General features: G+C 42.7%; 1 long non-coding RNA gene across 1 annotated transcript; it reads left to right on the top strand.

Moving 5' to 3' along the window:
* The first annotated feature begins 5 nt into the window (after positions 1 to 5).
* Positions 6 to 27,980, top strand: LOC118147951 (uncharacterized). The gene is made up of 3 exons (XR_004734657.3): positions 6 to 326; positions 20,172 to 20,381; positions 27,720 to 27,980. It is a non-coding gene; the product is annotated as an uncharacterized LOC118147951 (long non-coding RNA).

Raw genomic sequence — 27,980 nt, forward strand, 5'->3', positions numbered from 1 at the left:
TGCCCGGCCTACCCGCCCACCGGGTGAGGGGCCGCGGGGCCGGGCCGAAGTGGAGTGTGGATGGCCCTGCCCCACTTCCTGGAGCCGCCTCAAATCAACTTTATTGACAGCGGACGGTGGCCGACACGCGGGTTGCACGCTGGGCACACGTGCCTGGTCGGTGTTACTTGAAGCGTGGGGACTAGAAGTCAGATACTGAGGAGCATGATCTCTGGAAGCTGGAGAGACCTTAAGAGTGAGGCCGACCTGCTGTGGATGCTGGAATCCTTTGGGCACCAAGAAGCGCTTACACACGCTCTAGTGATGGGGAACTTACCACTTCATGAGTGAGCCTAGTCTTCCCTGGACAGTGCTGTCTGTTGATTCCGTATAATGCAGATCATAGCTTTCATTGTTTGCATTAAGCACCTAGTGTGAGCCAAGCATTGTGATATGTGCTGTATAGCTCATTCTCACACTACCCCACTTGGGTAATTAGTGTAGTATTATCTCTGTTTTGAACATGGGTAAATTGAAGCAGAAGTTGATTAAATTAGCCAATATTTTAATTTAGTACTGTCTGACTCCAAAGCATGATCTTTTCCCACTGCTTCCTAAAGCAGAAGTTGGGGTCCTGCTTGGGGGAAGGTTACAACTTTAGAGAAGGCCCTATGGGGAGGTGCCAAACACTTGACGATAGGGACAGCCTCTGGAAGCTCGTTAGTCTTAGTTTGGCCCTTGGGGGTCAGATGGGACAATCGGGGACTGTCTCCACCCAACCCCAAGACATTCCAAACATTCCCTTCTGTGGATCACAGCTGCAGGCTGCCAAATTAGGAATTTGCAACTTCCAAATTAGGGTTTTGTGAGCTGTGATGAGGAGTCTGGGTTTAATCTAAGGGCTCTGAGCCCAGTGCAGTAGTGCGTCTAGTGCCATCCCTAGATGATTCGTAGGTTGCTGAGTGGGAATGGGAGTGGGTGAAGGCAAAGGCAGGGAAGGGGAATGCTGGGATGTCTGTGGCAGCGACAGAGATGGACTAGGAGGCAACTTCCAGATGAAGAGGAGAGGGACCATTTTGAGATCTATTTGGGCTAGAATCAATAGGAATGCTGTAAGTAAGTGCAAGGGAAGAGCTGAGGAAGATTTTGGATTTTTGTCGACGTTGTTGGATGGATGGATGGGATGGGGCAAGGGAGGAGCCTGGGGCGGTGCAAGTGGGAGGAGCTGGGGAAGTAAGAGTCAATTTTTTTTTTTTTGAGATGGAGTCTCTGTTGCCCAGGCAGTGCAGTGGCAACCTTTGCCTCCCAGGTTCAAACTATTCTCCTGCTTTAGCCTCCTGAGTAGCTTGGATCACAGGCACCTGCCACCATGCCCGACTTTTTTTTTTTTTTTATGTAAAGATGGGGTTTTACCATGTTGGTCATGCTGGTCTCCAACTCCCGACCTCAGGCGATCCGCCTGCCTTGGCCTCCAAAGTGCTTGGATTACAGGTGTGAGCTACCATGCCTGGCCTCTATTTTTTTTATTTTTTTATTTTTAGTTTACCATGTTGGCCAGGCTGGTGTTGAACTCTTGACCTTAAGTGATCCACTGGCCTTGCCCTCCCGAAGAGCTGGGACTGCAGGCATGAGCCACTGCAACCAGCCTTTATTCTTTAGATGGCTGGGACATACATACCCAGGTTGGCTGGAGCCTAGGGGTTAGTCAGGGCTAGAGATAGAAATTTGAGGATGGCAGCACAGAGATGACCTTTACTCTCTGGGACTCTGTCTCATTTGTAAAATGGACAGATGGTATTTTCAAGGTATGGAATCAACACCTTCTGAGTCTCCCTTACCTGCCACCATCATCTAGTCCTATCAGTCCCTGCCAGGAAGCCTCAGGAATGCCCAGCACTTCCCAGGCAGCCACAGCATCCCTGAGAAACTCCTGAACTTGAGATGTCAGCCCCCAAAAATTCCTGGGTGGTGCTCAGAACGAAAATGTGAATCAGTCCTTTCTACCTCCCCACCACCTAACACCAAAAGATTTCAGGATCAGATTTACCAAGCAAAAGGAGATGTTATAGGAAAGGAGTCCCGATCCAGATCCCAAGAGAGGGTTTTTAGATGTCACAGAAGAAAGAATTCAGGGCAAGTCTACAGTGCAAAGCAAAAGCGAGTTTATTAAGAAAGTAAAGGAATAAAAGAAAGACTACTCCATAGACAGAGCAGCCTCAAGGGCTGCTGGTTGCCCATTTGTACGGTTATTTCTTGATTATATGTTAAAAAAGGTGTGGATTATTCATGCCTCCCCTTTTTAGACCATATAGAGTAACTTCCTGTTGTTTCCACGGTATTTAAAAACTGTGATGGCACTGGTGGGAGTGTAGCAATGAGGATGACCAGAGGACACTCTCATCGCTCTCTTGGTTTTGGTGGGTTTTGGCTGGCTTCTTTCCTGCAACCTGTTCTATCAGCAAGGTCAGTATGACCTGTATCTTCTGTTGATCTCCTGTCTCATCCTGTGACTGAGAATGCCTTAACTGTCTGGGAACGCAGCCCAGTAGGTCTCAGCCTCATTTTACCCGGCTCCTATTCAAGATGGAGTTGCTCTGGTTCATATGCCTCTGACAGAGACATCAAGTGAAGGAATGATAGCCCAAAGAGAAGCCAGAATCTGGACTGTGGTCCAAACAAAGGACAGTATTCTTGAGCTATATTTAATAGAGAGATCCAGAAAAGCCAGGAACACTGAGTCTGTGTAGCTAGTCTGGCCAGCTCAGTCAGGAAGGCAATGTGAGTCACAGGCCCCAGCTGAGAATGTTCTTTTCAAATAATGACTGAGGACATTTAGAAGTATCTTCATTAGTACATGTGCCTTCCTTTCAAACTCCAACTGGTCAGTTTGGATAGGGTGGGTGGAATTTTCTGTATAAAAATTGTTAAAGAAGAAAGTCAAACTCTGTAAAATATTTAAAGAAGTTTATTCTGAGCCTCATAGTTTAGTGACCTTGGCCCATGACACAGCCTCAGGAGGTCCTGAGAACATGGGTTCAAGGTAGGTGGGTTACAGTTTGGTTTTATACATCTTAGGGAGACAGACATTACAGGCAAAGACATAAATCAACACATGTAAGGTATACATTGGTTGAGCCAGGAAAGTGGGACCTCTCCAAGTACGGGATCGGATACTTCCAGGCTATACATGGATGCAGAGCTTTTCTGATTGGCAGTTGGTTGAGTTAAGCTTTGCCTGAAGAGTTTAAGTCACCCTAAAGAATAAGAGGGGTTATGGAAGCCAAGGTTTTTATTACATAGATGAAACTTCTGAGTAGCAGACTTCAGAGTAAATAAATGGTAAATGTCTCTTATCAGACCTTAAAAGGTGTCAGATTTTTTTTTTCTTCAGATGGAGTCTTGCTCTGTTGCCAGGCTGGAGTGCAATGGTGCAATCTGGGCTCACTGCAACCTCCACCCTCCAGGTTCGAGTGATTCTCCTGCCTCCGCCTCCCGAGCAGCTGAGATTACAGGTGCCTGCCACCACACGTGGCTAATTTTTTGTATTTTTAGTAGAAATGGAGTTTCACTATGTTGGCCATGCTGGTTTCAAACTCCTGAACTCGTGATCTGCCCGCCTCAGCCTCTGGCAAGTGCTGGCATTATAGGCGTGAGCCACCATGCCCGGCCACAGACTCTTAAATTTCTCCTGGATCAGGGAAAGACCTGGAAAAGGAAGGGGATTCTCTGCAGAATGAAAATTTCCACAAGACATGGCTTTGCAGGGACATTCCAAATATGTCAAAGAAATATATTTTAGGGTAAAATACTTGTATTTCCTTTAGACCCTGTTTCTGTCCTGTGATGCTATAGCAGTGTCAAGTTTGACTTTGGTATCTTATTGCTATAAAGAGTCTGTTTTGTCAGTCTTAAGATCTCTATTTTAATGTTAATGCTGGTCAGTTGCACCTAAACTCCAAAGGGAGGAGAGTATACTGAGGCTTATCTGATCTCCTTTCCCATCAAGTGGCCTGAACTTGTTTTTTAGGTTGTCTTGGGGATCCCCTTGGCCAAGGAGGTGAGAGTCCATTCAGTTGATTGAGGTGGGGGTGCTTAGAATTTTATTTTTAGTTTACAGAGTAAAAAACACAAAAGGTCAAAGTGGTGAATCTTAAATCCATAATATTTTCAAAATGACTGTATATTTCTATATTCAATAGATTTTCCTAAAAGAGATTTCCAGGTGTAAACTGGCCAACTAGGCTTCCCTCAGAACTAAATCTTTGCAGGATTACAGGGAATATTTTTACTTAAGAACACTTTGGATTCTTTGTCAGTTGTCAGAAAGTCCTTCATTCAAGGTTTTGGGCTGGGTGCGGTGACTCCTGCCTGTAATCCCAGCACTTTGGGAGGCCAAGGCAGGAGGATGGCTTGAGGCCAGGAGTTCGAGACCAGCCTGGGCAACAGAGAGCTAGTCTCTATTAAAAACAAGATCTTATGTGTACCTTTACCCAATTATATAGCCATAGTTGTCGAAACCAAAAGTAATTGACATTGGTACAACTATACTATTAACTCCAGGAGAGACTTTATTCAGATTTCATCAGTTTGTGTGTATGTGTGTGTGTGTGTGTGTGTGTGTGTAGTACTATAGAGTTTTATCACATTTACATTTTCATGTAGCTACCACTGCAATCAGGATATGGAATTGTCCCTTGTCACAAAGAAACTTCCTTGTTACCTCACAGTCACATCTTCCCCAACTCCTAACTCCTCAGTACCACTGATCTGTTCTCAAGTACTATACTTCGTTATTTCAAGAACATTATATAAATAGAATCATACAATATGTAACTCTTTCAGATTGCCTCTTATCATCAGCTGAGTGCCCTTGAGATCCATTTAAATTGTGTATCAAATTTTTTTCCTTTCTTTTTTTTGTGAGACAGAGTTTTGCTCTGTCGGCCAGGCTGGAGTGCAGTAGCACCATTTGGCTCACTGTAATCTCTGCCTCCCAGGTTCAGGCAATTCTCCTGCCTCAGCCTCCCGAGTAGGTAGGACTACAGCCAAGGGCCACCATGCCTGGCTAATTTTTGTATTTTTAATAGAGATGAGGTTTCACCATGTTGGCCAGGCTGGTCTCGAACTCCTGACCTCAAGTGATCCACCCACCTTGGCCTCCCAAAGTTGTGGGATTACAAACATGAGCCACCGGGTCTGGCCAGATTTTGTTCCTTTATATTGCTAAATAGTTGTGTGACTGTATCAGTTTACCCTTTCACCCATTGAAGGACATTTGGGCTGTCTCCAGTTTCAGCTTTTATCAATAAAGCTGTTATCAACATTGGTTGTAGGAAAACAGCCTGCTGCATGGCAAGAGTTACACCATGTTGAAGCGAAACTGCCATGATGACTGATGTCTGATGTCTGCATACCAAGGTGTTCCCATTCCCACAAGGTCAAGAAACAATGCCTGTCGCATCTAACTCTTCATACAGAAACAATGCCTGTACATAGATAACCCCTCATTAAAGATGCTTATTTAACTTCCCCAGTGGTCCCTAGTTGTTTCCCAAGAGGGTCTGAGACATAACCAGCTGCACATGTTTTACCAACAACAGCTTGCTAATTAAAGAATATTTTCTGGAAAGCAGGTGGGTGTGGCCACCCACCATCTCTTGGCTGCCAGAGACTTCACTTCTGTTTGTAAGTCCATATTAAATGTTTCCTTCTGAGAAAGTGGATTTTTCACCCTCTGTCTCCAGCTTCTCAGCTCCCTTTGCCTTTGGGGGTTTACACAGACCTGCTCACCACAGAACATTGGTTTACAGGTTTAGGGATGGGCATAAGTTTTCATTTCTGCAGGAAATCGTAGTTAGTTGTATGATTGTATGGTATGTGTATGTGTAAATTTTCAGAATCTGCCAAACTTTTTTTCCAGAGTGGCTGTGTCATATAATGTTATATCCCAATGTATGAGATATCTGGATCCTTTCCAGCACTTGGTAATATTATTATTATTATTTTTTGAGACAGGGTTTTACTATGTTACCCAGGCTGGAGTGCAGTAGCATAATCACAGATCATTGTAGCACTGCAGTCTGGGCTTAAGCGATCCTCCCACCTCAGTTTCCCAAATAACTGAGACCACAGGTATATGCCACCACACCTGGCTAATTTTATTTTTGTAGAGACAGGGGTCTTGTCATGTTTCCTGGGCTGGTCTCAAACTCCTGGCCTCAAATGATCCTTGCACCTTTGCCCTCAATATGTCTTTTGACCATATCCTAACTAGATTGTGTTTTTAAAATTGTGATACAATGTGCATAACATAACATTTACCGTTTTTAGTTGTGTAGTTCAGAGGCATTAAGAATATTCACACTGTTTAGCTACACCACCATCCATCTCCAGAACTGTTTTATCTTCTCCAGCTACAGTTCTATCAGGAAACAATAACTCTTCATTCTCCCCTCCCTCCACCCCCTGGCAATCACCATTCTGCTCTCTGTCTCTATGAATTTGACTAAGTACCTCATGTAAGTGGTTTTGTGTCTGGCTGATTTCACGGCATGTCAAGGTTCACCCATGTTGTAGCACATGTTAGAATTTCATTTCTTTCTAAGGCTGTATAGTATTCCATTTATGCCTACATCACATTTTGCTGATCCATTTGCCTGGTGATGGACATTTTGGTTGCCCCCACCTTCTGGATTTGTGAATAATGCTGCTGTAAAGATTGGTCTACAAATATCTGTCTGAATGCCTGCTTTTACTTCTTTTGTGTATATAAGCATACCTTGGAGATACTGCAGGTATGGCTCCACATCACCACAATAACACAAATATTCCAATGAAGTAGGTCACACAAATTGTTTTGTTTCCCAGTGCATATAAAAGTTATGTTTACACTATATTGTAGTCTATTAATTTACAATAGCATTATGTCTAAAAATGTGGATACTTTTTACATTTTTATTTATTTATTTAGAGATGGGATTTCTCCATGTTGGTCAGGCTGGTCTCAAACTCCCAACCTCAGGTGATCTGTCTACTTTGGCCTGCCAAAGTGCTGGTATTACAGGCAAGAGCCACCATGCCCGCCCAAAAATGTGCATACCTTAATTTAAAAATGCCTTATTACTTAAAAATGCTAACCATTACCTGAGCCTTCAGTGAGTTGTAATCATTTTGCTGGTGGAGGGCCTGGCCTTGATGGCTGCTGATGGATCAGGGTGATGGTTGCTGAAGGTTGGGGTGGTTGTGGCAGTTTCTTAAAATAAGACAAAAGTGAAGTTTGCTACGTCAGTTGACTCTTCTTTTCACAAAGGTTTCTCTGTAGCAGACGATGCCATTTGATAGCATTTTACTGGCAACAGAACTTCTTTCAAAATTGGTCAATCCCCTCCAACCTGTCACTGCTTTATCAACTAAGTTTATGTAATATTCTAAATCCTTTGTGGTCATTTCTTTTTTTTAAAGTAATTTTTTTTTTCACCTCGGTGCAGGTGGGCTGAGGCCGAAAAGGGCAACAGCCAATTTTATTTTTTCAAAAAGTTTTTAGTAGAGATGACATCTTACTATGTTGCCCAGGCCTGTTTTGAACTCCTGGGCTCAAGTGATCAACCTGCCTTGGCCTCGCAAAGTGCTGGGATCATAGATGAGCTGCCGTGCCCAACCCTTTGCTGTCATTTCAACAATGTTCACAATCATCTGCATCAGGAGTAGATTCCATTTCAACAAACCACTTTCTTTGCTCATCCGTAAGAAGCAACTCCTCATCTGTAAAAGTTGGATCATGAGACTGCAGCAATTCAGTCACATCTTCAGGTTCCACTTCTAATTGTAGTTCTCTTGCCATTTGCCATTCCCACATCTGTAGATCCTTTCTCCGCTGAAGTCTTGAATCCCTCAAAGTCATCCATAAGGGTTAGAATCAACTTCTTCCAAACTTCTGTTCATGTTAATATTTTCACCTCCCATGAATCACAAAGGTTCTTAATGACATCCAGACTGAATTCTTTCTGAAAGATTTTCAATTTACTTTATAAGATCCATCAGAGGAATTGCTATCTCTGGCAGCTATAGCCTTATGAAGTGCATTTCTTTCTTTCTTTCTTTCTTTTTTTTTTTTGAGTCTCATTCTGTCACCCTGACTGGAGTACAGTGGCATGATCACAGCTCACTGCAGTATCAACCTCCTGAGCTCAAGCAATCCTCCAGCCTGAGCTTCCTCAGGTGCATGCCACCTTGGGTCCACAGGCATGCACCACAACACCTGGCTAATTTTTAAATGTTTTGTAGAGATGGGGTCTTACCATATTGCCCAGGCTGGTCTCAAACTCCTGGGTCCAAGCAATCTTCCTGCCTCAGCCTTCCAAAGTACTGGGATTATAATCATGAGCCATCTCACCCTTCATGAAGTGTATTTTTTTGTTTTTTGAGATGGAGTCTCACTCTGTTGCCCAGGCTGGAGTGCAGTGGCACGTTCTTGGCTCACCGCAACCTTCTCCTCCCGGGTTCAAGCAATTCTCCTGCCTCAGCCTCCCAAGTAGCTGGGATTACAGGTGCACACCTCCACAGCTGGCTAATTTTTGTATTTTTAAGTAGAGACAGGGTTTCACCATGTTTGTCAGGCTGATCTCAAACCCCTGACCTCGTGATCCACCTGCCTCAGCCTCCCAAAGTGCTGGGATTACAGGCGTGAGCCACCATGCCCGGCTGTATTTCTAAAATAATAAAACTTGAAAGTCAAAATTACTTTCTGAATGGCTGCACAATGGCTGTTGTGTTAGCAGGCATGAGAATAACATGTTAATTTCTTTGTACATCTTACACATCTCCTTGGGTGATCATGTGTACTGTAAATGAGCACTAATCTTTTGACAGGGATCTTTTTTCTGAGCAGTAGGTCTCAACAGTAGGCTTAAGATATTCAGTAAACCATGCTTTAAATAGATGTGCTATCATCCAGGCTTTGTTTTTCTGTTTATTACAGCACAGGCAGAATGGAATTATTTTTAAGGGCTCTAGGATTTTAGGAATGGTAAATGAGCATTGGCTTCAACTGAAAGTCACCAGCAGCATTAGCCCTTAACAATGGAGTCAGCCTGGGCTGGACATGGTGGCTCATGCCTGTAATCCCAGCACTTTGGTAGGCTGAGGCAGGAGGATTGCTTGAATCCAAATGAGACCAGCCTGGGCAATGTACAGAGACACTGTTTCTACAAAAAAAAAATTTTTTTTAATTAGCTGGGCATGGTGGCATGCAATTGTGGTCCCAGCTACTTAGGAGGCTAAGGCAGGAGGATCACTTGAGCCCAGGAGATTAATGCTGCAGTGAGCCACCATGACTGTGCCACTGTACTCCAGCCTGGGCAACAGAGTGAGACCCTTTCTCAAACAACAACAACGAGTCAGCCTGTCCTTTGAAGCTTTGAAGCCAAGCATTGACTTTTCCTCTCTAGCTATGACAGTCCTAGATATCATCTTCTTTCCAACAGAAGGCTGTTTCATCTACATGGGAAATCTATTGTTTGGTGTAGCCACCTTCATCAATGATCTTCGTAGATCTTCTGGAGAACTTGCTGCAGCTTCTCCATCAGTACTTGCGGCTTCACCTTCAACTGTTATGTCGTGGAGACGGCTTTTTCCCTTAAATCTCACGAGCCAATCTCTGCTAGCTTTCAACTTTTCTTCTGCAGCTTCTGCATTCTGTGAGCCTTCATGGAATTGAAGAATTCTTCTGGATTAGGCTTTGGCTTAAGAGAATATTGTGGCTGGTTTGATCTATCCAGACCACTCAAACTTTCTCCACATTAGCAAAAGACTATTTTTGCTTTCTTCTCATTTGTGTGTTTACTGGAGTAGCACTTTTAATTTCCTTCAAGAACTTTCTTTTTCATTCAAAACTTGGCTATTTGGTGCAAGAGACCTATCTTTCACCCTATCTTGGCTTTTGACGTGCTTTCCTTACTAAACTTAGTTATTTCTAGGTTTTGATTTAAAATGAGAGATGTGTGACTCTTCCTTTCACTTGAACACTTTTAAGACTATTTCAGGGTTAGTACTTGGCCTAGTTTGTTTGTTTCTTTTCCCTCCCCTGTCTTCCCCTCCCTTCCCTTCTTCTTTGTTTTTTTTTTTTTTTTTTTTGACAGGGCCTTACTTTGTTGCCCAGGCTGGAGTGCAGTAGCACAATCATGGCCCACTGTGGCCTTGGCCTCCTAGGCTCAAGTGGTCCTCCCACCTCGGCCTCCCAAAGTGCTGGAATTACAGGTGTGAGCCACTGCACCCTGCCTAATTTCAATATTGTTTTGTCTCAAGGAATAGAAAGGCCTAAGGAAAGGGAGAGAGATGGGGTGGACTGGTTGGGGTGACTTGACAGTGGAACAGTCAGAACACATACAATAAAAGCTTTCAGTTTCTCCAAATCTTCAACAACACTGATTATTTTCTGTTTTGTTGCTTTGTGTATTTTTAATTTTTTAAATTTATTTATTTTTTGAAATAGAGTCTTGCTCTGTTGCCCAGGCTGGAGTGCAATGGTGTGATCTTAGCTCACTGAAGCCTCCACCTCACAGGTTCAAGAGATTCTCATGCCTCAGCCCCACAAGTAGCTGGGACCACAGGCATGTGCTATCATGCCTGGGTAATTTTTTTATTTTTAGTAGAGACAGGGTTTTGCTGTGTTGGCCAGGTTGATCTTGAACTCCTGTCCTCAAGTGATCCGCCTGCCTTACCCTCCCAAACTGCTAGGATTATACATGTGTTTTTTTAGATAATAACCATGCCTGGCCATGTGTGTGTGTGTTTTTAGATAATAACCATCTTAGTGTGTTTGCAGTGATATCTCATTGTAATTTTGATTTTTATTTCCCTAATGGTTAGTGAAATTGAGTATTTTTTCATGTGCTCATTGGCCATTTGCATATCTTCCTTGGATAAATGTCTATCAAATAAATATATATGATATTACTTGTTTATCAGATATAATTATTTTCTCTTATTCCTTGGCTTGCATTTTTACTCCTTTGTTGCACAAATTTTTAAGTTTTGGTAAAGTCCAATTTAACTATTTTTTTGTTTTATTGCCTGTGCTTTTGGTGTCATATGTGATAAATTATTGTTGAGTTAGATGTTATGGAGCTGCTCCTGTATGTTGTTTTCCCAGGGTTTTATAGTATTACCTCTTATATTTAGGTCTATGATACATAATGAGTTGATTTCTGTATATAGTTGGCCCTTGAACTTGAAGGATCAGGGTCACTGATCCTCCTCGAAGTGTCATCTTTGACTCCCCCAAAGTTTAACTACAAAAAGCTTGCTGTTGACTAGAAATTTTACAACAACACAGTCATTTAACACATTTTGTATATTTTAAATATTATGTAAAATATTCTTTTTTTTTTTTTTTTCGAGACGGAATCTCATTCTGTTCCCCAGGCTGGAGTGCAGTGGCATAATCTTGGCTCACTGCAACCTCTGCCTCCCAGGTTCAAGCGATTCTCCTGCCTCAGCCTCCCAAGTTGCTGGGATTACAGGTATGTGCCACCGCACCTGCCTAATTTTTGTATTTTTAGTAGGGATGGGGTTTCTCCATGTTGGTTAGGCTGGTCTCAAACTCCCAACCTCAGGTCATCCACCTGCCTCGGCCTTACAAAGTGCTAAGATTACAGGCATGAGCAGGCCTGGCCTATATTCTTTTTTTTTTTTTTTTTGAGACGAGATCTCCTGTGTTGCCCAGGCTGGAGTGCAGTGGCTGTTCACAGGCATGATCCCACTACTGATCAGCACTGGAGTTTTGACCTGCTCTGTTTCCAACCTGGGCCGGTTCACCCCTCCTTAGGGAAGCTGGTGGTCACCATACTGATGCAGAACTTAGTGTGGACACCCGATCCGCAGAGCTCACTACAGCCCAGAGCTCCTGGGCTCAAGCAATCCTCCCACCTCAGCCGCCTGAGTAGCTGGGAGTACAGGCGTGTGCCACCATGCCTGGCCCTATATTCTTAATAAAGTTACTGCACCTGGCCTATATTCTTAATAAAGTAAACTAGAGTAAAGAAAATGTTATTTTAAAAGTCATAAGGAAGAGAAAATACATTCACTGTTCATTAAGTGGAAGTGAGTCATCACAAAAGTCTTCATCCTCTTCATCTTCCTGTTGAGTAGGCTGAGGAGGAAGAGGAAGGGTTGATCTTGCTGTCTCAGGAGTGGCAGAGGCAGAAGAGGTGGAGGAGGTGGAAGGGGAGGCAGGAGAAGTGGACACACTCAGTGAAACTACAGAAATACAATATAATTTATTTCTGACTTCTTTGCTTTTTCATTTCTTTAAAAATATTTCTATATGGTACCAATCCCTCTTCTATCATTTGCTGTAGTTTCAGTGCCTATATCATGGAAGAGTCCATATAAAAGAAGTAAAAAGCAGTCATGAATAATGAGAACCCTTCTGCCAGACTGTCTAATGTTAATTTCTTTTCTAGTAATGATTCTTTTATGTCTCCTTCCTCATGATCTGGCACTGGTTCAGAAGCACTCATCTCCACCCAGTTGTCTTCTATTAACTCCTCTGGTGTGGTATCTGTTAGCTTTTTAATTTCTCCAAGATCTATATCTTGACACTCTTTACCCCGCATGCTCCCCACCTTTTTTGTTTGGGCTTGGTGGCGTTCATGCTTTTTAATTTTTATTTAATTAACTTATATATTTATTTATTTTGGCTTTCACAGGTTTTTCTGTAACAACGATGGCATGTTCAATGGTGTGATCCTTCCTGACTTTTATGATTGTCTCTCTATCTGGGTTCTCTTCCATAGCACTGACAATCCTTTCCATAGACTGTTGTGTGTAATGAGACTTGCAGGTCCTTATCACTCCCGATCTAGAGGCAGAATTAGAGACCCCAGGTTTAGGGGCACGTAGACAACTTCAACACCTTCAGTGTTGAACTCATGGCATTCTGGGTGGTCAGGGACATTGTCCAATATTAAGAGAACTTTAAAAGGCAGTCTCTTACCATCAAGTTATTTATTGAGTTCAGGGACAATGCACTGATGAGACCAATCCAGAAAAAGGGTTCTCATTGTCCAGGCCTTATTGTTGTACAAAGAAAAGACCAGCAGCTGGTGTTTACCTTTTCCTTTCAAGGCTCAGAAGTTAGCAGCTTTACAGATAAGGGCAGTCACGATCATAAACCTGACCGCATTTGCACAAAGCAGTAGAGTTAGCCTATCCCTTCCTACCTTAATTCCTGGAGCTCCCTTCTCTTCCTTACTAACAAATGTTTTTTGTGGCATTTTATTTTCCAGAACAGGGCACTTTTATCTGCATGAGAACCTGCTCAGGCAGATATCCTTTCTCCTCAATTCTTTTTTTTTGAGACGGAGTCTCACTGTTACCCAGGCTGGAGTGGAGTGGTGCCATCTCGGCGCGCTGCAACCTCTGCCTCCCAGCTTCAAACAATTCTTGTGCCTTAGCCTCCCAAGTAGCTGGGATAACAGGCATCTGCCACATGTCCGGCTAATTCCTTGTCTTTTTAGTAGAGATGGGGTTTCACCATGTTGGTCAGGCTGGTCTTGACCTCAGGTGATCTGTCCATCTCTGCCTCCCAAAGTGCTGGGATTACAGGCATCAGCCACCATGCCCAGCCTCAGTGGATTTCTTAATTTCTGCTTCTCCTATCTTGACTTTCTGTTTTTCTTTTTTGGAGACAGGATCTCACTCTGTTGCCTAGGCTAGAGTGAAGTGGTATAATCACAGCTCACTGCAGCCTCTAACTCCTCAGACAATCCTCCCACCTTGGCCTCCCAAAGTGCTCAGATAACAGGTGTAAGCTACTATGCATGGCCTTATCCTTTTTGATGCTATTATAAATAAAATTGTTTTTGTAATGTTCATTTTAGATTGTCTGTTATCAATGTGTAGAATTACAACCAGTTTTTGTGTGTTGATTTTGTATCCTGCAACTTTGCTAAATTTGTTCATTAGTTCTAACAGAATCACTTCTTGGCCTTTTGGCTAAGATCAAGTGTAGTTCTAATAGGTGTGTGTGTGTGTGTGTGTGTAATCTTTAGGGTTTTCTACATATAAGATCTTGTCATGTTAGGAAAAAAGGCAGTTTACTCTATTTCCAATTTAGATGCTTTTTTTTTTTGCCCGATTGCTTTGGGCAAGGACTTCCAATACTATGTTGAATAAAAGTGGCAAACGCTGCCACTTGGCTCTATTGCCAGGCTGGAGTGCAGTGGTGCCGTCTTGACTCACTACAACCTCTCACTTTTGGGCTTAAGCAATCCTCCCACCTCAGCCTTCCAAGTAGCTGGGATCAGGCACACGCCACATGTCTGGCTAATTTTTGTATATTTCCTGGAGATGGAGTTTCGTCATGTTGTCCTGGCTGGTCCCAGACTTCTGAACTCAAGCAATCTGCCCAACTCAGCCTCCCAAAGGACTGAGATTACAGATGTGAACCACTGCATCCAGTCTAACTTTTAAGGAATTGTCAAACTGCTTCTGGCTCAGCTACACTATTTTATATTCACCCCAACAATGTATGAGAGTTCCAGTTGCTCCACATCCTCATTAGTATTTGGTATTATCATTTGTTTGTTTTTGGTTTTTGCCTCTTTAATAGGTGTGTAGTGATATCTCATGGTGGTTTGATTTGTGCTTCACTAATGGCTAATGATATTGAGCATCCCTTATTGTGCTTATTGGCCATTTGTATATCATCTTTGGAGAAATGTCTGTTCAAATCTTTTGCCCATTTTTAAATCAGTCATTTGCTTCTTACAATTGATATTTATCTGTCTATTCTGGATACAAGTTCTATGTTGAATATGTGATTTGCAAATATTTTCTCCCAGTGTGAGATGTCTTTTCATTCTCTTAACAGTGCCTTTTGCAAAGAAAAAAGTTTAAATTTTGATGTAACTCAATTTATCACATTTTTCTTTTATTGATTATGTATTGGTGTTGTATCTACAAACTCCTTGCTTACTGTCAGGTTGCAAAATTCTTCTTTTATGTTTTTTTTCTAAAGTTTTATAGTTTTGCATTTAGATCTATGGTCCACTTTGAGTTAATTTTTGTTTAAGGTGTGAGGTTTAGATCCAAGTTTTCTTGGCATCTGGTTGTCCAATTGTTTCAACATCTTTTGGTGAAATGATGATCTTTTTCCCATTGAATTGCCTTTGGACCCTTGTCAAAAATCACCTGGCCATTTTGAGTGGATCTATTTTTGGACTCTGTATTCTGATCCATGGATCTGTGTGTTTGTCCTTTCTTCAATATTACTCAGTCTGGATTACTGTAGTTATATAGTAATTTTAAAAATCAGGTAGTATGAGTCTTCCAACCTTGCTCTTTTTTTTTTTTTTTCCCTGTTCTCTTGCCCAAGCTGGAGTGCAGTGGCATGATCTCAGCTCACTGCAACCTCTGCCTCCCAGATTCAAGCGCCTCAGCCGCCCAAGTAGCTGGGATTACAGGTGTGTACCACCATGCTCAGCTAATTTTTGTAGTTTTAGTACAGGTGGAGTTTTGCTATGTTGGCCAGGCTGGTCTTAAACTCCTGGCCTCAAGTGATCTGCCCATCTTGGCCTCCCAAACTGCTGGGATTACAGGTTGAGCCTGGCCTGCTGTTCTTTTTCAAAATTGTTTTAGAATCTAAAAAAAAAAAAAAAAAAAACAACAACAAAAAAATAGAATTTCTATTGGAATAGTGTTAAATTTACAGAACATTTTAGGGAGAACTGACATCCTAACTATACTGAATCTTTTTTTTTTTTAAGGGAGGGGTGGGGTCCCCGGGACAGCCTCCCGGACCAGGGCCCGCAGGCAGCCCCTGTACTGAATCTTACCATCACAAGTGTCCAGGCCCCCGGGACAGCCTTCTGGACCAGGGCCCCCAGGCAGCCCCTATACTGAATCTTACCATCACAAGTGCAGCCCGTTTCTCAATTTGCTTAGGTGTTCTTTGATTTCTTTCATTAGTGTTTTATAGTTTTCAGTATATCAATCCTGCACATATTTTATTACATTTATGCCTTTTTTTTTTTAAAGACAAAGTTTCGCTCTTGTTGCCCAGGCTGGAGTGCAATGGCACGATCTTGGCTCACTGTAACCTGTGCCTTCCGGGTTCAAGCGATTCTCCTGCTTCAGCCTCCCGAGTAGCTGGGATTACAGACATGTGCCACCAAGCCCAGCCAATTTTGTATTTTTAGTAGAGACAGATTTCTCCATGTTGGTCAGACTGGTTCCGAACTCCTGCCTGCCTTGGCCTCCCAAAGTGCTGGGATTATAGGCGTTAGCCACCACACCTGGCCAATATTTTGTTTTTTTTTAAGGCATTGTCAGTGCTGTTTTAAAATTTTTTCAACTGAATTCAGATCAGAATTCAGTTACTGCTAGTGTGTAGAAATACAACTGATTTTCACATGTTGACATTATGTCCTGCAACCATGCTGAACTCATTTATTATTTTTAGGTTTTTGTACATTCTGTGGAATCATCTGCATAGACGATTATGTTGTCTGTGAAAGACAATTTCTTTTCTTCTAAAATGCATGTCTCTTGTTTTTCTTGTCTCATTGCTGATCTTCTAGTACAATATTGAATAGGAGTGGTGAGAATGAATATCGTCTTTTTCCTGATTTCAGAGGGAAAGTGTTCAATCTTTCAAGATTAAGTATGATGTTTGTTTTTGTTTTTTTGTAGATGCCTTTATTCAGACTAAGGAAGCTCTCTTCTGTTCCTAGTTTGCTGAGTCCTTTTACCAGAATGACCACTGAATCTTTTGAGATGCTTTGTCTACATCAATTTATTTGACTGATTTTTTCTTTAGTTTTTTTTTTCTTTAGATTGTTAACATGGTAGATTATATTAATTGATTTCAAATATTGAACCATTCTTGAATTATTGATGTAAACCTTGCTTGGTCATGGTAAGATACACACACATGCATGTATAATGCTGGACTTAACTTGCTAATATTTTGTTGAGATTCATGTCTATGTTCATGAAAGATCATTGGTTTGTAGTTTTCTTGTCTTGTCTGATTTTGGTATCAGGGTAATGTTGGCCTCACAAAATGAATTGGGAAGTGTTCTCTCCTCTTCTATTTTCTGGATGAGATTGTGTAGAATTGGTGTTATTTCTTCTTTAAATGTTTTACAGAATTTGTAAGTGAAACTATCTGGAGATGTCTTCTTCAGGGGCTTTTAACTACAAATTCAAGTTATTTACCACATATAGAACTATTCAGATCATCTGTTTGTTCTTGAGAAAATTGAGATCATTTATATCTTTCAAGGAATTGGTCCATTTTATCTAAGTTATCAAGTTTTTATGCCTTGGTTTGTCATAATACTCACTTGTGAGCCTTTCAAATTGTTGAGGAGGGAGTCTGTAGTGATATTCCTTCTTTCATTCCTGAATTTAGTAGTTTCTGTCTTTTCTCTCTATTTCTTTGTCAGTCTGGCTAGATAACATTGATATTTTTAATTTTAGCAGATAACTTAGAAGGTGAAGTTCAGGTCAGAAATTTCAACCGGCCTTGTGTGAGCTGTGGTTCCAAGTAAAGTTTAGAAAGTGTTTTCAGAGCTTTTCAGATCAGTCCCACCTGTGCGCCCCCTCTTGTGGCCAAACTATAACTGGCCTCTACTAAATTGAGGTCGGTCATTCAGGGACCTGGGCAGAGAGCTACCCGCAACGGAGTTCGCAAAGCCTGTGGTATTCCGTTTGGGGTGAGATCCATACATGCAAGCATGGGGTGAACCCAGAGTTCATACACAACTATTTGTGATGTCTCCCTTGATCTTCCCCATCTCCGAGATCTTCCCACCATTTTCTGATCACATTGGCTGCAACTACAGATCCTTTCAAAAGGCATGGAGCAGCTAAAGACTCTGAAAAACAAATTGTAGCTAGTGGATTGGGGAAAAAGATCAGAAAAAGCTCTGACCGGGCACAGTGGCTCATGTCTGTAATCCCAGCACTTTGGGAGGCCGAGGCAGGTGGATCATTTGAGGTGAGGAGTTTGAGACCAGCCTGGCCAGCATGGCGAAACCCCCGTCTCTACTAAAAATACAAAAATTAGCTGGGTTAGCCGGGTGTGATGGTGGGTGCACAGTTATTTCAGCTACTCAGGAGGCTAAGCCAGGAAAATTGCTTGAATCCAGGAGGCAGAGGCTGCAGTGAGCTGAGGCTATGTCACCACACTCCATAGTGAAACATCATCTCCAAAAAAAAATTCCATCAAAGTGGTGGAAAGTTCGCATTTTTTTTTCCTTTGATATTGCCCAGCCTGGACTCAAAGATAGCTGTTGTAAACTCAGAAACATGCAATAGGTGCAGACAGGAGATGGGAAGCGTTCTAGGAGAGGCCTTCTCTTTCTCATCTGGGGGTAGTGCGTGCGTGTGTGTGTGTGTGTGTGTGTGTGTGTTCGCGCGCGCGTGCGCGCTTCCTAGGCAGAGGAGGAGAGAATCCCATTTTGGTTTTTGCTTTCTTTTTTCTATTCTCCTCTGTCACTGCCAGCAGGCAATACCTTGGAGTTGGTGGTAGCAGCGAGTGGGCAGGCACTTAACATTGAGGAGAAATATTTGTCACCAACCAGAGGAGCTGTGGTCCAAGAGTGTGTGCATGAAGGAGTGGGTAATCCCCATCGCCTTTTTCTCTCTGTGTCCTCTATTGGTTCCAGATGCACTTCTGTGGGGGACAGTGTGTACCAGAACAGGGAGACTAAAGCCCCACTGTAGCCTGAATTTTGCCCCCTCCACATACAGCCAAATTTATATGGTTGAAATGGAAACAAATTCAATTTGGTGTCTAGCACCACATTCATATGGTAATAGAGAAGATGTGTTTCTCTTCCCTGGAGTCAGACCCTGGACTTTGGCTTGGATATTAGCCTTGAAAACACACATATGCTCTGTGCTTTGTATTTTCATTACAAATACATCTCAGAGGACACTTCAGCATCAGTAGATTTCACTCATTCATCATCACAGCTTTATAGTATTCCAGAGTGTGGCGTATTATAATTCATTTAACTGATGTTCTATTTTTTTTCTTCCTGAGATGGAGTCTCACTGTGTCACCCAGGCTGGAGTGCAGTGGCATGATCTCAGTTCACTGCAACTTCCACCTCCTGGGTTCGAGCAATTCTGTCTGCTTCAGCCTCTCGAGTAGCTGGGATTACAGGTGCCCACCACCATGCCCGGCTAATTTTTGTATTTTTAGTTGAGACAGTGTTTCACCATGTTGGCCAGGCTGGTCTTGAACTCCTCACCTCAAGTGATCACTTGCCTCAGCCTCCCAAAGTGCTGGGATTACAGCCGTAAGCCACCATGCCTGGCCCTGATGTCCTATTAATTATCATTCTGGTTGCTTTTAGTCTTCACTATTACAAACATAGTGCAATAAGATGACTTGTCCATATGTTTTCACATGCATACAAATATCTGTGAACAATTTCTAGAAGAAGAATATCAGGGTCAAAGTAACTACTGCGTGTGCATTTTAAATTTTGCTCAATATTGTCACATTGCCTTGAAAATTTGCCCTCCCTTAAGCAATACCCGAGAGTGCCTATTTCTCCACACCCTTGCCAATGTATTTCATGTGCACGTGTCCCCACTTTGAATTACCTCCATTACATTTCCATTGGTGGAACAGGCATCCCACTTCTGCCACTTATTAGCTGTGTGACTTTGAGCTCATTGCTTGTGACTATTAAGGGAATAACAGTGCCCATCTCATAGGGCCATCTGAGGGCTCAGTGAGTTAATGTTTGTAATGCTCACTCGGTGTCTGTCTGCCACACAGTAATTTCTGTATAAATGTTACTTGATTAATTAATTTTAAAACCTGAATTAAGGTCTCCTAAGAGGAACTCACCAAAAAAGCAAAACTCAAATCAGGGGAAAATGTCTGCTTTGTAGAGGGGTTTAGGTAATCAGCTTAAATTCGATAACATATTGTAAGTGTTTTAAGCCAGGTGCAATGGCTCATGCCTGTAATTCCAGCTACTCGGGAGGTAGAGGTGGGAGGATTGTTTGAGTCCAGGAGTTTGAGCACAGCCTGGGCAACATAATGAGCCCTCCCCCTCTCTTAAAAAAAAAAAAAAAAAAAAAAAGCATTTTGCACAGTTTGGCACACAATGAATGCTCAGCAAATGCTCTTATTTTTGTTGGGGTTTCCTTGGTTGTCTTTGCAGGCCCTTCCACAGCAAGTGGCTGTAAATTGTTAACCAAGTTGGATGCATCTGGGGCTGCTGTGACCCTGCCGGAGGGAAGTCTTCTCCTCTAGGAACAGTCACACTTGGGCAGAATCAGGCCCCGTGGAGCAGCCTTCTGGTGGTGGAGAAGGCACATGGCTTATAGAGACTTGCTCTCCCTGGTGCCAGTGTGGTAGCAACAGAACCAAGGTAATGGAAAAATAGGGCATATGAGAGGCAGAGAAGTTCCCTAGTTCTCGCTCCCCAAGGACTGGAGTAAGTCTCTAGGTTTATAGGCAGTTGCCAGAAAGATTAATCAATTAATCTTTCATAAATTAATTCAATTAAATTAACCTTATAATTTATAATAATTTTAATAAATTATTTAATAAACTAATATTTAATAAATTAATTAATTTAAAATAAACAAACAATCATTGGATGTAGCTAATAGAGCAGGTGGTGACTCAACTGGTTTACTTTGAAAAATAAGAGATGGGGCTTATGGTCCTGGTGGGGTGGAGGGTGAGTCTGGCCAAACAGAATTCAGTATGTGGTAAAAACCAAGTAGTTAGAGATGCTAACTAGATCTGTAAACATATCTATATCTCATATTACATTGACTATATTGTGGATGCTAGTATGTGCATATACATATACTATGATGTTGTTATTTATAATAAGAAATATATTTTGGTCTTCGACCCAGTTCCTGGCACAGAGCTCTGAAAACCCATGTAATTTCCTAAGCGATAGAAGTGCTAGGTGTATCTTTTGTTCTAATATTTGGTCTTTGACCCCAGTTTGTTCCACAGAGCTCCCCATCCCTTGGAATCTCCTGGGAGGTAGGGGCATCTTTTGTCCTAATGAGGTGACTCTTGCTGGGTTGCTGGATGGGGTCCAGTTACTAGAAAGACCAAGCCGTGATCAGAAGTTTGGAGCTTTTAGCTGCACTCCCCATCCTCTGCAAAGATTGAGTTAATAATTGATCATGCCCATATGATGATGCCTTTATAAAAATGTGGACTTTCGAGAGCTTCCAGGTTGCTGAATGTGTGGAGGTGCTGGGGGCATGGGTCACCCAACACTTTGCCCTATGTACCTCTTCAATCTGGCTGTTCATCTCCATCCTTTGTAATATCCTTTATAATAAACACATAATGTTTTCTGAGTTCTGAAAGCCACACTAGCAAAGTGTCAAACCTGAGGAGGGGAACCCCAATTTGTAATTGGTTGGTCAGACGTACAAGTGACAACCTGGGACTTGCAACCAGCATCCGAAGTGGGGGCAATCTTGTGGGACTGAGCCCTTAACCTGTGGGATTTGTACCAACTCTAGTTGGTATCAAAACTGAATCAATTGTAGGATACCCAATTGGTGTCCGCCAGAGAATCAATGTGTGGGAAAAAACTCACACATCTGGTGTCAGAAGTAAAGTACTGAGGGGTGAGTATAGAAAGAAAAAAGAGTTGCTTTTTCCTACGATACATATACATACGTGTGATAGATAGCATGTGTAATATACATACATGTAACGTGTCATATACATGTTCTGTATGTTGAATATATATGCGTATAGAGAACAAGAAAGGGAAACATAGCATAGAATCTCTATTTTTTTTTTTTTGAGATGGAGTTTTGCTCTTGTTGCCCAGACTGGAGTGTAATGGCTCAATCTTGGCTCACCACAACCTCCACCTCCTGGGCTGAAGTGATTCTTCTGCCTTAGCCTTCTGAGTAGCTGGAATTACAGTCACGAACCACCATGCCTGGCTGATTTTGTATTTTTAGTACAGATGGTATTTCTCCATGTTGGTCAGGCTGGTCTTGAACTCCCAACCTCAGGTGAGCCACCTGCCTCAGCTTCCCAAAGTGCTGGGATTACAGGCATGAAGCACCGTGACCGGCCGAATCTCTACTTATTTTTTTAAAGCCATATATTGAATTATATTGCATATTATATTATATGATGAAACATATATACATGTTAACACGTATAGTGTATATTAATATATGCATATTATATTGCATGTATATATTATATAATATATATTTAGATATGTAGTTAGCATCTCTACTTGATTTTTACCACATAGTTACATTTTATATTTTATATATTTTGTTTATTTTATTTTTTGAGATGGAGTCTCACTCTGCCATCTAGGCTTGAGTACAGTGGCACAATCTCGGCTCACTGCAACCTCTGCCACTTGGGTTCAAGCAATTCTCCTGCCTTAACCTTCCAAGTAGCTGGGAGTATAGGCACCTGCCTCCGTGTCTGGCTAATTTTTGTATTTTTAGTAGACACGGGGTTTCACCATCTTGGCCAGGCTGATCTTGACTTCCTGACCTCGTGATCCGCCGGCCTTGGCCTCCCAAATTGCTGGGATTACAGGTGTGAGCCACCGTGCCCAGCCTTATTTTATATTATTTAAATATTTTGTATGTATGTATTCTGACATCAGAAAATTGCCAAACCTATTACAAGATAGGCCATGAGAAAGGGTGGCTATTTGCAGGCATAAAGCCATTTTCTTGGAGCAGCCGGGAAAGGATTAAGTATCATGGCTGCCTAGGCCTGCTCCAGCTCAGTGGTGGGCCGTAACTGTGGTCTGGAGGCCCTGCTGCTTTCCTGCAGGGCGTGATGATCCCTTTTACTCTGCACCTGCCAGGAGCCATAGAGAAGTTGAGAGAGGTGTGGAAAAGGGAAAAGAGGATTGGCTTGGGAAAAGACTCAGATGAAATCAAAGATGCTGAGTTTACTGTGGGACCTACGAGTGAATGAAGGGAAATCTGAGCGTGACCGAAGCATTTCTTTCTTTTTCTTTTTTAAAGACGGGGTTTCACCATGTTGGTCAGGCTGGTTTTGAACTCCTGACCTCAGGTGATCCGCCCGCCTTGGCCTCCAAAGTGCTTGGATGACAGGTGTGAGTCACTACGCCCTGCCCACCACAGCGTTTCTTGAGCAGGTACTCTGTGCTTGGCGCTGCGCCAGGTATTTTTTGTCCATCTCCTCATCTAATTTAACCCTCCTTCACAACTCCTCTCAGACATGGTTACTATCATTATTAAGAAATTTATTGGCCGGGCGTGGTGGCTTAAGCCTGTAATTCCAGCACTTTGGGAGGCCGAGGCGGGTGGATCATGAGGTCAAGAGATCGAGACCATCCTGGTCAATATGGTGAAACCCTGTCTCTACTAAAAATACAAAAAATTAGCTGGGCATGGTGGCACGTGCCTGTAATCCCAGCTACTCAGGAGGCTGAGGCGGGAGAATTGCCTGAACCCAGGAGGCAGAGGTTGTGGTGAGCTGAGATCACGCCATAGCACTCCAGCCTGGGTAACAAGAGCGAAACTCCGTCTCAAAAAAAAAAAAAGAAATTAATTTTGATAGATGACATATACAGAGTACACAGTTGAAAGGATCTAAAGACTTTGCCGTGAAAGGTGAGTCTAAGAGAAGTCAGGCAAACTAATATAGAGATAAAACAAATACAAACACGCCAAGCACGGTGAAATCTAGGTGCTGAGTAAGCGAGAATTTAATGCACTATTCTCTCAACTTTTCTGTTTGAACGTTTTTCATAATAAAAGTTGAGGGGAGGGAAAAGTGAGTTCCCCTCCTGTCCCCATCTCCTTTATGCTGTTCCCCTCCTGGGAGGCCAGCACCCATGCTAGTTTCCTGCTCATACTGATACTCAGTTTATATGGGCGAGCATGCATGCATACACACGCAGGCACACACGTCGGTTTATTTGGTTACTTCTGATATCTTGTTGATAGAATTTCATTTTTGAAAGCTTTAGAAGTGTAGTTTTTAGGAAAAGGACTTCCTAAAGGTGAATCCCCACAGTTTCCCAAGAGAAGGGGACTATTTTGTTGCCCAGGCTCACCCCTAGAGGGCACCCTCTTCGCTTGACTGGTGGCTGCTAGGGCAGAAGGTGTACAAACCGCGGTCAGGGCTGTTGCCATGTGACTCATGAGATGCGCAGCGTTCCAAAATCATTCACACTTATGTTTTCTGGCCATAGCCACATTTCTTGTGGGTTGTAATACTCAGACACACAACCCACAGTTTGGCTTTGCAGAGGCAAAAGCTGACAGAGGGACACATTGCCCAGAAAGCTTCGCCCACACACTGTACTGTGAACTTCTAGAGGATGAATAAAACACCCATTTCCAGGCACCAAAGAGACACTCCTGAGTGTCCCAAACATTTTGATGCTGATTATTTGACTAGATTTAAAAACATTATTTTGACTAAAGGAAAGCCGTTTTATTAAATACATCGGAACTGACTTATAACATTGGTGTTAATGTCTCTCTGAGTGATTATACCAGACTTTTCTTATGTTTAGTTCTTATATTTGGGGAGACAAGATGTCACCTATGATCTCTGGGTCTGTGAAAAGGAACTATATTATAATAGTGAGCATGTTCCTTTTAAAAAGTAATTAAATCAATGCCAATAGATAAATGACTAGTTTAACCAGCCATTTCATTGTTTTCATTTTTGAGATGGAGTCTCACTCTGTCACCCAGGCTGGAGTGCAGTGGCATGATCTCAGCTCACTGCAATCTCTGCCTCCTGGGTTCAAGTGATTCTCCTGCCTCAGTCTCCTGAGTACCTGGGACTATAGCTGAGCACCACCATGCCTGGCTAATTTTTGTATTTTTAGTAGAGATGGGTTTCCCCATGTTGGCCAGGCTGGTCTTGAACTCTTGACCTCGTGATCTACCCACCTTGGCCTCCCAAAGTGCTGGAATTATAGGTGTGAGCCACAATGCCTGACCTATATTTAAAAAATTATTTTGAGATAGGGTATAACTCTTTCCCGAGGCTGGAATGCAGTGGCAAATTTTGGCTGACTGCAGCCTTGACCTTCTGGCCTCAACTGATCCTTCCACCTCAGCCTCCCAAGTAGCTGGGACCACAGGTACGTGCCACAACTCCTGGCTAATTTTTTCTACTTTTTTTTTTTTAGATACAGGGGTCTTGCTATGTTGCCCAGGCTGGTCTCTAATTCGTGGGCTCAAGTGATTCACCTGCCTTGGCCTCCGAAAATGCTGAGAGTACAGGTGTGAGCCACGGTGCGCAGCCAGAAGAGCTACTTTACTAATGTTGAATATGTATGGTAACTTGAAGTAGACTATTATTCCATTTTCATGCTGCTATGAGACATACCTGAGACTGGGTAATTTATAAGAAAAAAAGGTTTAATTGCCTCACATTTCCACAGGGCTAGAGAGGCCTCAGGAAACTTATAATCATGGTGGCAGGTGAAAGATGTGAATGCTGAGCAAAGGCGCAAGCCCCTTATAAAACCATCAGATCCTGTGAGAACTCACTCACTATCACAAGAACAGCATGAGGGGAGCTGCCTCTGATTCAATTATCTCCACCTGGTCCCTCCCACAACATGTGGGAGCATTCCCAGTAGGTGGGATTATATGTGTACATCAAACCGACCAGCTAATTTTTGTATTTTTAGTAGAGGTGGGGTTTCACCATGTTGGCCAGGCTGGTGTCGAACTCCTGACCTCAAGTGATCTGCCTATTTTAGCCTCCCAAATGCTGGGATTATAGGCATGAACCACCTCGTCCAGCCTGCTTTTATTATAAACATAGTCACCCACAATACTTATTTATGGACTGAAATGGAATATGAACCCAGTAGCACACATTTGGCCTAGTATATTCTTAGTCATTATCATCAGACATTAATTATGGTTAGCTGCTAAGAGCTGTGCTGGTCTCATGCCACCATGAAAGTCAGTTCAGTTGCTCACCAAGAGCACTCATATAATGTTTCAAATCTAGGATTATTTTCTGAATTTAATATCTTGAACATCAGACTCAGTAAGGGTCTCTTACTATAAGCCTACAACTTTGGCCGGGTGCAGTGGCTCATGCCTGTAATACTAGCACTTTGGGAGGCCGAGGCAGGTGGATCACGAGGTCAAGAGATTGAGACCATCCTGGCCAATATGGTGAAACCCTGTCTCTACTAAAAATACATAAAAATTAGCCGGGCGTGGTGGCACGCACCTGTGGTCCCAGCTACTCGGGAGGCTGGGGCGGAAGAATCTCTTGAACCCAGGAGGCGGAGGTTGCAGTGAGCCAAGATTGTGCCACTGCACTCCAGCCTAGTAATAGACCAAGACTCCATCTCAAAATAAAATAAAAAACCTGCAACTTTGATATAAACTTACAAAGAAGTATCTTACAGTTTGAAGGTTGATATATTATCCAAAGACTCCCACATAATAAAGAACAATTTCATTGTTTAAAAAAGACAATACATTTCATAAATAATCAGAAATTTGATATTTAGCAGGTGAAAAACCCCTTAGGGGAAATTAATTTTTTTAATCCTTAAAAATGCCTGAAAGGTGGCTAAAAAGAATAGAGCAGCTGAATAAATGCAAAAACTCTCAAAATAGGTCTGGTTCAAGGCAAACTGTTCATTATGCAAATTGGTCAACAGGTGAACTGGTCACTGGGCAAATTTATCATTAGACGACCTGCCTCTGGGGCTGGGTGCAGTGGCTCATGCATGTAATCCCAGTACTTTGGGAGACCTAAGTGGGCAGGTCACAAGTGAGGTTGGGAGTTTGAGACCAGCCTGACCAACATGGTGAAATCCCATCTCTACTAAAAATACAAAATTAGCCAGGTGTGGTGGCGCATGCCTGTAATCCCAGCTACTTACTTAGGAGGCTGAGACAAGAGAATCGCTTGAACCCAGGAGGCAGAGGTTGTAATCAATGAGCTGAGATTGCACCACTGCACTCCAGCCTGGGCAGTAAGAGCCAAATTCTGTCTCAATAAAAAAAAAAAAAAAAAAAAGATGTGGCTCTGGTCACAGTAGTCTGTGGCAGAACCAATGTGGCGGCCGTGGGCAGTTTGGACATGTTGGGAAGGAAAAACAAATTTTTCTTCAACCTTCATAAGTTCTTAGTTAGAACAGAGCCCTGTAGGGCCGGGCGCGGTGGCTCAAGCCTGTAATCCCAGCACTTTGGGAGGCCAAGGCGGGTGGATCACGAGGTCAACAGATCGAGACCATCCTGGTCAACATGGTGAAACCCCGTCTCTACTAAAAATTACAAAAAATTAGCTGGGCACGGTGGTGCGTGCCTGTAATCCCAGCTACTCAGGAGGCTGAGGCAGCAGAATTGCCTGAACCCAGGGGGCGGAGGTTGCGGTGAGCCGAGATTGCGCCATTGCACTCCAGCCTGGGTAACAAGAGCGAAACTCCGTCTCAAAAAAAAAAAAAAAAAAAAAAAAAAAAGAACAGAGCCCTGTAACAAAAGACAGATTGACAAGAGAAAAGTAAAGCGAACAGGAGTTTATGAATGTATATATGTGTTAGAGGAACCCCTGCTTACCAGGCCTCTGGTTTAGTAGCACATGACCAGAGTGACTCTCTGGAAGTGAGTAACTGGGCACTCACAAGACACTTAAAAGGTTAATATTTAGGACCTGAAAATAGCCACATTCTAAGCTGACCACCAATTATAATTACCGAATATTTATGGCCCTACAGAGCAGCTCCCACCAAAGCCTGCAGAACGTCCAGATGCCCTAAGCATGGAGCCCATGTACTTAAAGATAACGATAATGAGCCGGCTTCGATTGAAGGATTAATGGTCACTGACAACACTAATAGCCACTACCTTTAGCAAGCACATCTGCCCATTTCAAGTTTAATTATAGCTCCTCATAGCTTCTTATAAGTGGAGATGCTAACCAAGGATGGCATGTTCTTCCTCCTGCTTTCTGAGGATGCTCTACTTGACTCTGTAGC

This window comes from Callithrix jacchus, chromosome 15 (assembly GCF_049354715.1).
Source record: "Callithrix jacchus isolate 240 chromosome 15, calJac240_pri, whole genome shotgun sequence".
Taxonomy (NCBI): Eukaryota; Metazoa; Chordata; class Mammalia; order Primates; family Cebidae; genus Callithrix; species Callithrix jacchus.